Genomic DNA, 9,449 nt, shown 5'->3' with positions numbered 1-9,449 from the left:
AAGCCCCCCACCCTCCCTGCCTCCCCAGCCCTCCCCACCCTCCCACCCTCCCACCCCCAGCCCCCTAAGCCTCCCCACCCCCACAGCCCCCCAGACTCCCCGCCCTCCCCAGGCCCCAGCCTGCTGCTGCGTGGGCAGCTGCACCCTTGGGGCCTGGGCCCAGAGGGAACGGTTCCAGGCCCGCTGTCTCCATCCTTGGTGCCTCACCCTGATCCCGGTTGCCCTGTCCCCCCACGTCCCCCTCACGCTCCCCTCCACCACGGCTGAGGGCCTCTTAACCCCCACCTGACAGGAAGCACGGGATTCCCCATTTCGAGTCTATCAGGAGCTTTGAGGACCATCGCAGGGGCCTCTCTGCTTCCTTCCCGCTGACAGCGAGCTAGAAAGCCCCGGCTACGGCCCAGCTGGTGTCAGGCAGACCCCCGTGGAGAGAGAGACCCCTGGGCTCCACGGCACTTCTGGGCTCTGTGCCCTTGCTTCCGTGGGGGTGCCGCAGCCTTTCCTTGGGCAGAGTCTCTCTCAGCTCCTCGGACCTGCCTGCCCGAGAAGGCACTTGGATCCCAGAGACACTGACTGGTCCCTAGCCCTGGGCGCCCGCCAGTTCCCTGGGCTGCCTTTTGCCCCGTGTCCACCCTGATGCCTCCACCCAGGGACAGGCCCAGCGCAAGGCCCACCCTGCCCCTGGCACCGAAAGTCCTGCAGACTCCAAATGACTGCCCGCCCCCGCGCCCCAGCACCGCATGCCGTTGTGCGCGCCCCTCGTCAAGCATCTTGCGTGCTAGCTCACGGCCTCCCCAGCGCAAACCTTGCAGAGGGTGCTGGGGGCGTCCTCACTTCACAGACAGGGAAACGGAGGCTGGGGGCCTGCTTCCTGACCCCAGTGGCACAGGCTGTGGGCAAGAACGGCGCGTGCGCGTGTCCCCCTGCGGGAGGCGCGTTGAAGCTGAGCCATGGGGGAGGGGGTGCTGCCTCTGGAAGGAACAGGGAAGGGGCTTCTGAGGCAAGGATGCCCTGTGTCTTGAGGACCTGGGGAGGGGCACGTGTGGCTAGGGCCTCGGGCGAGTAGGTGCCAGAGGGGCTCGGGAGGATCTGATGTGGCCCTGGTGCAGCTGGGGGCCTGAACGCACGTGGCCGCGATGTGGAAAGCTGACTTGGGGTGGGCGGGCATCCACGTGAGGGTCAGAGCTGGCTCCAGGAGCAAGAGGATCGTCCCGACATCTGGGGAGCTCGGAGCGGGCAGAGGGGTGGCCGTGAGCCCCGATGCAGAGCTTGGCATGGGCAGAGGGTGGGCCGTGAGCCCCGATGCAGAGCTCGGCATGGGCAGAGGGTGGGCCGTGAGCCTTGATGCAGAGCTCGGCATGGGCAGAGGGTGGGCCGTGAGCCTTGATGCAGAGCTCGGCATGGGCAGAGGTGGGCCGTGAGCCTTGATGCAGAGCTGGCACGGGCAGAGGTGGGCCGTGAGCCCCGTGCAGAGTCGGCACGGGCGAGCAGCGAGGGGCTGGCATGGCTGGAGGGTGGCAGCGGGCAGAGCAGAGGTGATGCTGGGCGGGGAGGGAGTCCTGGGCGGGGAAGGGGAGGACCCTGGGGCGCTCCCGGGAGAGGCCCCCTTTGACCCACACACGAGGGCCCTGGTGAGTCCGTGTGTGGCCCCGCCGGGCTTCCCCGGGCACACGCTCCTCTTCTCTTGGACACAGCTCTGGCAAGGACCCAGATGCTCTGTGGGCCCTCAGGCCCGCCTGAACCACGTCTGGGCGGCTGGGAGCAGCAGCAGGGCCATGGCTGGGATCCAGGGTCTGGAAGGTCCCAGACGCTGTGGTCACTTTCTGGGCTGTCCGGACGCCCGGGCAGAGAGACGCTTGCGGGGCCAAGGAGAGCAGGAAGCCACGGGGCCACGGAGAAGAAAGGTGTCTTGGCGGGGCGCGTGCCAAGGGTGCGCTGGGGTGGTGGCCCGGGCCAGACCCGGGTGATGGCTCCGGCCTGCCGCCCCGCGTTGCTGCTTCCGCTGGCTCACAGGGCCGGGCTCCGCTTGGCCGAGTTACAGCGGGTACAGCCGCCTGCCCTGTACGCGTCCAGCCCAGCGCATCTCGTCACCTGTGCCGGGCAGTGTGCTGGTTTGCCTACAGCATCAACACAACCAGCCGCCCTTCCTGGAGCCGCCAGTCCTGTCCTGGTCCAGAGTGTCCTGGTGGGTGCCCAAGGGAGACGGGATCAGTCACCTGTGTGGGGTTGGGTGGATGCAGGAGGGTGGCGTGAGGCTCCAGAGAGAGGGACCCCTGGCTCTTGAAGCTGAGATGGGTGGGGCCTGAGATGGGGCAGGTGTCACCCCTCATCGAGGGAGGCCCCACCTCTGGCTGCTGTGATGGAGAATGCAGGGGTGCGTGTCTCTGCGGAAAGCGGATACCTCTGCTTGACTCTGGGTCCAGGGGACACTGAGTTTTCCGGGGTCCCGGGCCAGATGATCACATTTCCCTACCTGGCCTGGAAGCCTCTGACGCATGGCTCTTCACTCCACAGCTGTCGCGGGCGGGCCTGCAGTGGGTGGTGGGGTGACCAGCTGAGGGCCGTGCCTGTCCACCTGAAGCCTCCACCTGGGGTTCCCGCAGCGACAGGCAAAGCCCAGGACCCCTGGACTGTGGAGGGGTCCAAGCAGGCCTCGGGGTGTCCACTTGCCCTTCAGCTCTGCCGCGTCCGCAGCACTGGCGGCCGCTTTGTGGAGGGGTGTACTATTCCTGTCCTGGGGGCTCCCAGCTCAAAGAGAAGGGGCTGAGACCAGGGGAAGTGACGCACTGCCGTGCGGGATGCCCAGATGCTCAGGATGCTCAGGACCGGGACCACGAGCCTGGGGCGGCGCAGTGCCTGGGGGATGGGATGCGAGTGTTGCCAGAAGGCGGTCCGAGGGCAGTCCTGACTGTCTGCAGAAGCACCCTAGAGCCCTGGGCAGCTGGGGGTGGAGTTGGAGGAGTGTGCCAGCTCGCTTTCCCAGAAGATGTGCGCCTCAGACCTGGAGGGGTGGTGGGGAGCCTGGTGGGGGTCAAGGGGATAGGAAGGCAGGCCGGCAGGCAGGAGGCTGAGGGGCTCCAGCCGGGGGGATGTGACAGGCAGGCTGATGCTCCGAGCCTCCGTTTCTTCCTCTACGCAGCGGGTAGTCCCTCATCTGTCTTCTCGGGGCTACTGTGAGCTGCGTGGACTCTCGGGTCCGGGGAGCCTTGGCTTCCCACGGAGGCAGCCAGAGGCGGGCAGGAGCCTCACCAGGGAAGGGCGTTTTGAAGGCTGGAATGGCACGAACGCAGGCGCCAGGGCTGTGGACAGAGGCATGGGAGGGTCCATAGGTCAGGGCGGCCGAGAAGCCAGGGGCCGCGGCCTACCCTGAGCCCCAAGCAGACCTGCCTGGGGGGAGGAAGCCCTCCAAGGATGGAGGAGCAGCTGGTGCCAGCTGTGGAGGGGGGTGGGGAGGCTGGGGGCTGGGGCGGCGGGGAGGGTAGGGGGCTGGGGGACTGGGGGGCTGGGAAGTGGGGTGCTGGGAGGTTGGGGAGTGGGGTGGGCTGTGGGTGGGGAGGGCTGGGGAGGGCAGGAGGCTGGGGGTTGGGGAGGGCTGGGAAGGGCTGGGGAGGGCAGGGAGGCTGGGGGGGCTGGGGGGTGGGGAGGGCAGGGAGGCTGGGGGGGCTGGGGGCGGGGAGGGTGGGGGGCTGGGGGGCTGGGGGCTGGGAGGTGGGGTGCTGGGGAGGCTGGGGGAGTGGGGTGGGCTGTGGGGTCGGGAGGGCTGGGGAGGGCTGGGGAGGGCCGGAGGCTGGGGGTTGGGGAGGGCTGGGAAGGGCTGGGGAGGGCAAGGAGGCTGGGGGTGGGGGGGCTGGCGCATCCTCACGGCTGCCTCCTTCAGGCCTCCCACTCCCCACTGTGACAGTGGGCGCCCCGCCAGTGGGGCCTCCAGGGAGCGCCCTCCCCAGGTTGGGGGTGTAGCTTCTGGACCCCCAGCCGCAGTCTCCTTGGCCTGCCCCATGTGCCTCAGGCCCTCGTCCACTCTGCCTCTCCGGCTGAGTGTCTCTGAGGCAGGGGCCAAGGGAGCCTCCTCTCGGGCCAGCGGGGCCTCCTGCCTGGATGGCGCTGGCGTGGGGATGGCCCCACAGGCCAAGTGGACCCTCGAGGCCGGGCGTCCATGTCCCGCGGGCAGCTGGGCCTCCTGCCTCCCACCCTGGGCCAGCAAGGCCCTCTGGCACCCGGAGTCCCCGGCCCTGGAGCCGGGGCAGCGAAACACTGGGTCCGCGCTGTCCTCATCCTGCCCTGGCGGGGTCAGCGCCCAGCGAGCCAGGCCAGCACAGCTCTTGACCTGAGCCCCGCACCCCGGGAAGCAGTTTCTGAGCCTGGCCCAAACGCCCTGAAAGACCCACCCCCAACTGGCCTGGGTGCCGTTCCGTACCCGGGGCCTGCCCATGAATCGCCCCCCTCGGATGCATCAGGACCCTGGCCCCTCGAGGTGGGGCTGTGGCCTCCCCAGGCCTCGGGCCTCCAGTCGTGGTTCCTGAACCTGCGTTTTCATCGCAAAAGTGTAATAAGCGTCTGCGGGCTGCCCTGCTGGTTGGCGCAGGGAGCCCTCGAGGGGAGTGGCTCTGGATGCCAGGCTGCTGAGCTGGGTGCACCCTGGCACGCTCCTCTGCCCACTCACCTGCCGGCCACAGTCCGCACGCAGTCCCAAGGGGAAGGCCGGGCCTGGCCCCACGCGACCGTCTGCCCGAGGCCAGGACCAAGGAGTCACTCGGGGACCAGGCCAGCTGGTGTGTCTGCTGCCACTCAGCCCCTGTGGGAGCACAGGGGCCAGTAGGGGTGATGGGAGGCTGGGGGGGAGGGTGATGGGGGATGGGGGAAGGTGATGGGGGCAGGGAGAGGAGGATGAGGGATGGGAGAGGGGGATGGGGGAGGGGAATAGGTGATGTGGGAAAGGTGATGGGGGCCCCTGGTCAGGGTGCCCATGCCATAAGACGCTCCACAGCACTGGCCACCCCTGAAGACTCCTGAGGCTCCCAGGGTGGGGGTGGGGCAGACCCCTGCCCTCCCCATCTGTGCGCGAATTCCCTGGGCTCTGGCACCCTGGCCCGCCACCAGCCTGCCCTCTGCAGGGAGACTGGAGCCCCAGCCTGCCCTCTGGCCCCTGGAAGGCCCCACTCCTCTTAAGGGAGGACTTGCTCAGCTGGGCCAGTGTTCATTTACTCACACACACGTTTGTTGGGCCCCTCCTGCGTGTGGGGCTCCGTGTATCCGTGACCAACAACAGCTCAGGCCTGGCACGGAGCAGTGGGTCCGCGGGCACCAGCCAGAAGCTGCATGAGGGCTGCACTCCTCAAGTCCGGGGGGCCTGGTTCCCACACAACACAGTCCAGACACCTTAGAGGGCAAAGCGTGGGCAGGTGCCAGCCCCGGGCCCGGTCACCCCAGACGCTGACGTCACTGGCTGCTGGGGGCAGCGGGGGTCACTTCCCGGGGCAAGTGGAAGACAGGAAGCCCGCCCTGCCTGGGAGGCAGGCGCCACCGGCCCATCTCCCAGCCGGCTCCAGCCCGGAACCTCAACCAGGCCCCACCTGCTCCCGTGGGGTCTGCCAGCCCCATGCACTCTGCTGAGGCCCGAATCCAGGATGAGGGCCAGGGAGCCTCAGAACAGAGGTCAGGGATCCCCTTGAACAGCCTGTGGTCACTGAATGGGGCTTGAGAGTCACGGGTCCCCTTGGATGGCCTGTGGTCACTGAATGGGGCCTGAGAGTCAGGGGTCAGAGGCCAGTGATCAGGGGCTTTCAGAGCTCTGCTCCAAGAGGGCAGGAGCACAGGGCAGGGCTTTGGGGCTGCAGATAGCAGGGTGAGCCGGAGGGTCGGGGAGGCTGCTGGGATTTGGGGCCTGAGAGGTGGGTTCAGGCCAGACTAAGCACAGAGGGTGCCCCAGCCAGCAGACTCGGGGAGACTTCCAAATCCGCTGCACACCAGAGGGGAGCCTTCTAGGGCCAAACGTCCAGCAAGGGATGTGTGGAGCTCAGAGCAGAGGCCCTGGGTTCACTGCCTTCCCTCTGGGAAGCTTCCCTCTGACAGCCACTTCAGGGGGCCCACTCCTCACTCCTCCCCACCTAACAGAGCCAGCTGCTCTGACCAGCCAGGCCTCCCACCCACTCCTCCAGGAACCCGATCTTGGCCCACACCCTGGCACCCATGGGCTCCCAGTCACATTCAACCTTTTGACCTGGGAGACCCTCGGGCTCCACTGACCTCTCCCTCCCTCTCCAGTCACCAGTACAGCCAGTTCCGGCCTGGGCATAAGCTGCATGCCAGCTCTAGACACATCAGACTCTCTACAAACCCAAAACACCAGCCAGGGCCTCCCTCTCACCTCTGTTCTTTCTGCCTGGAATGTCCTTCCAGCCTCCACATGGAGAACTCCTGTTCATCCTTCAAAACCCTGCTCAAATGAGCTGAGCACTCAGGACAGGGGCCATGGAATTAATTGGTCATATAATGGCGCCCCACTCCAGTGCTCTTGCCTGGAGAATCCCAGGGACGGGGGAGCCTGGTGGGCTGCCGTCTATGGGGTCACACAGAGTCGGACACGACTGAAGTGACTTAGCAGCAGCAGCAGCAGCCTGCCCAGTTAATGACCATATAATTAAACAACCAGGATTCTTGAGAGTGAAGATAGGGCCCGTGAGCGCTTCTGCTGGGAAAAGAGACTTAAAGTGGACTTATGGCCCCCTACCTACCGTCCAAAGCTCTGTTTCTCCCCTTAACGCATCTGATAGGCCCAGGGGCTGGGGCGCCATCTGCTAGAGCCTGGAATCCCAGGAACAGGCCCCTGTGTCAGCCATCTCCGTGGACTGCCTTGGTTTCACCATCCCAGCCTCTGCTGGGGACACTGAAATTGCTGAATCGGGAAGATTCTTGCTCCCCACTGACCCTCACAGAAGTCTCGGCAACTCAGTGTAACAAAGAGTCAGCCAAGCCCAGAGGAATGAGGTGCTTGTTCAAGGTCACGCAGGAAAGACCCTGCCCCACTGGGGTCGTGGCCACGTTGGTGCCCCACGTATGTTTCTGTCATCTGCATCATGGAAAATGGAAAGTCTTGATGGCACAGCCCTGGTCCCAGGGATGACTCACAATAGTTCAAATTCTACAAGCCACGGATGAAAGGGACAAAGTGAGGCAGCGTTTTGCTTCTTGGCCAGGGAATTTATTCAAACTGTTTTCTTGGCAATGAGCTTCTAATGATCAAACCAAGATGCTACAAAATTATTGGGTTACAAATTGGATGGGTGGGCGGTGGATGGATGGATGGCGGATCAATAGTGGCTGGCGGGTGGATAGAGGGATCAATGGATGTATGGATGTATGGGTGGATGGGTGGATGGTGGATGGTGGATGGTGGACGGTGGACGGTGGACGGTGGATGGTGAATGGAGGGTTGGATGGGTGGATGGGTGGATGGGTGGACGGTGGACGGTGGACAGTGGATGGTGGATGGAGGGTTGGGTGGGTGGATGGGTGGATGGGTGGACGGTGGATGGTGGATGGAGGGGTGGACACGTGGTTGGATGGGTGAGTGTAGAAGGGAGGATAGCTATGGACATATGAATGGCTAGGTGGGTGGATGAGGGGTTGGTGGATATCTGGAAGGGTAGATGGACAGTTGAATGGAGGATCAAATGGATACCTGATTAGCACTTTCTCTGTCCAAAAGGCTGTAAGTCTGAGTCACAGAGAGTGACTGGAGAGGTACCCTCCACCCTGAGGCTGTGGACTGCAGGGACGCGCACGCTGTGCGGCTTCTCAATCCCCAAATAAGGTGGACAAAGTCCACTCTGGGCGCCTGGGGAGCAGGAAGCCCGGGTGGGGTGGGAGGCCCCGCTCCCGGGGCTGAAGTCAGTTCCTTCGTTTCTAAACAATGGGCCTGGCCTGATCCTTGCCCTCCACCGCCCTGCTCCACCCAGGCCGCCTCCACCTCTGATGGGGTGCCGGGGCTCTTGGGTCTGGACGCCAGTGAGCTAGGGGTGGGGGGCTGGAGAGCAGAAAACGGGCCCGGCAGTGGAAAAGGTGCTGCTCCTCTGGGCACGGCTACTGGCCTGGCTCCAGCCACCCTGGCTGCCTTCAGGCTTCAGGAGAGACCGGCCTCTCTGCAGGGCCTGGGGAGGACTTGCGGCTGCCTCCCCCACACTGCCCAGAGCTCTCCTTGGTCCCTTCTCCCTGTCTGTTTCCTTCAGGTCACTCATCTGAAGGCAACAGCCCCCTTCTCTTTCCTCCGTCCCCTTCCTATTTCTGACCCTCCCCCGGTTCCCCACCTCTCCCCCGGAACGGCCAGTCTGGACTCTGCCTCCCTCCCAGGGACCACCAGCTGGCAGGAGAGGAGACTGGCTGTGGGGTAGAGTCCAGGCCTGACCCAGAGGCCAGAAGAAGGCGGAAGGTGGGGAGGGGAAAACCACGTCAGCCCCTCATCCACCGCGTCCGACGGCGGCTCCTAGGATCCATCACTCAGCCGAGAATCTCCTGGACCTGTGCTGAGGCTGGCGGGGCCACCCCACCTCTGTGTCTCTGGGAGCCTGTGCCTGCAACCCCCAGGAAAGAGGGCCCTGCCCCGTGGGATCCAGGACTCAGGACCTCATCCGCATCCAGGCAGAGGCCAAGCCTCCGGCAGAGTGAGGTCCAGCTGTGAACCAGGCCGGCTGGTCTGGGAGGGTCCAGGAGGGCAGAGTGAGGCGTCCAGGTCTCCAGCCCCAAGGCGGGGGTCACACAGGGGCGACCCTTTCAGCCCTGCTGCTGCCTGGGCAACACAGCCAGCCACAGGTGCAGACGACACTTCTGGGCTGTTACCGAATCAGTGAGTGAGAGGACGGGTGGCGGGTGGAGAATGGTGGATGATGGATGGATGGTGGATGGAGGGATGGAGGGATGGATGATGGACAGACATGCACCACCGGACCGCAAGGCAGACAGGCAGAGACACAGAGGAGCAGCCCCTCCCACACTGATGCACACACACCACACGCAAGACACACGCCCAGACGCACACACACACGCACACACACCACACACACGCACACACAACACACACAACACAGAACACACAACACATACAACACACGTGCACACACACGTGCACACACACGTGCACACACACGCACACACACCACACACACCCACACACAACACACACACACAAGACACATACGCACAGACGCACACACACATGCACACACACACACCACACACAACACATACACACAAGACACACAAGACACACACAAGACACAACGCATACAACACAACACATACAACACACACATGCACACGCACGCACGCACACACGTGCACACAAGACACACACAACACACACCCACACACAACACACACGTGCACACACGCACGCACGCACACACGTGCACACACACACCACACATGCACACACACAACACACACCCACACACGAC

The sequence above is a fragment of the Capra hircus genome, chromosome 29 (assembly GCF_001704415.2).
Source record: "Capra hircus breed San Clemente chromosome 29, ASM170441v1, whole genome shotgun sequence".
NCBI lineage: Eukaryota > Metazoa > Chordata > Mammalia > Artiodactyla > Bovidae > Capra > Capra hircus.
The sequence above is the reverse complement of the archived record's forward strand: the minus strand, read 5'-3'. Positions refer to the sequence as shown.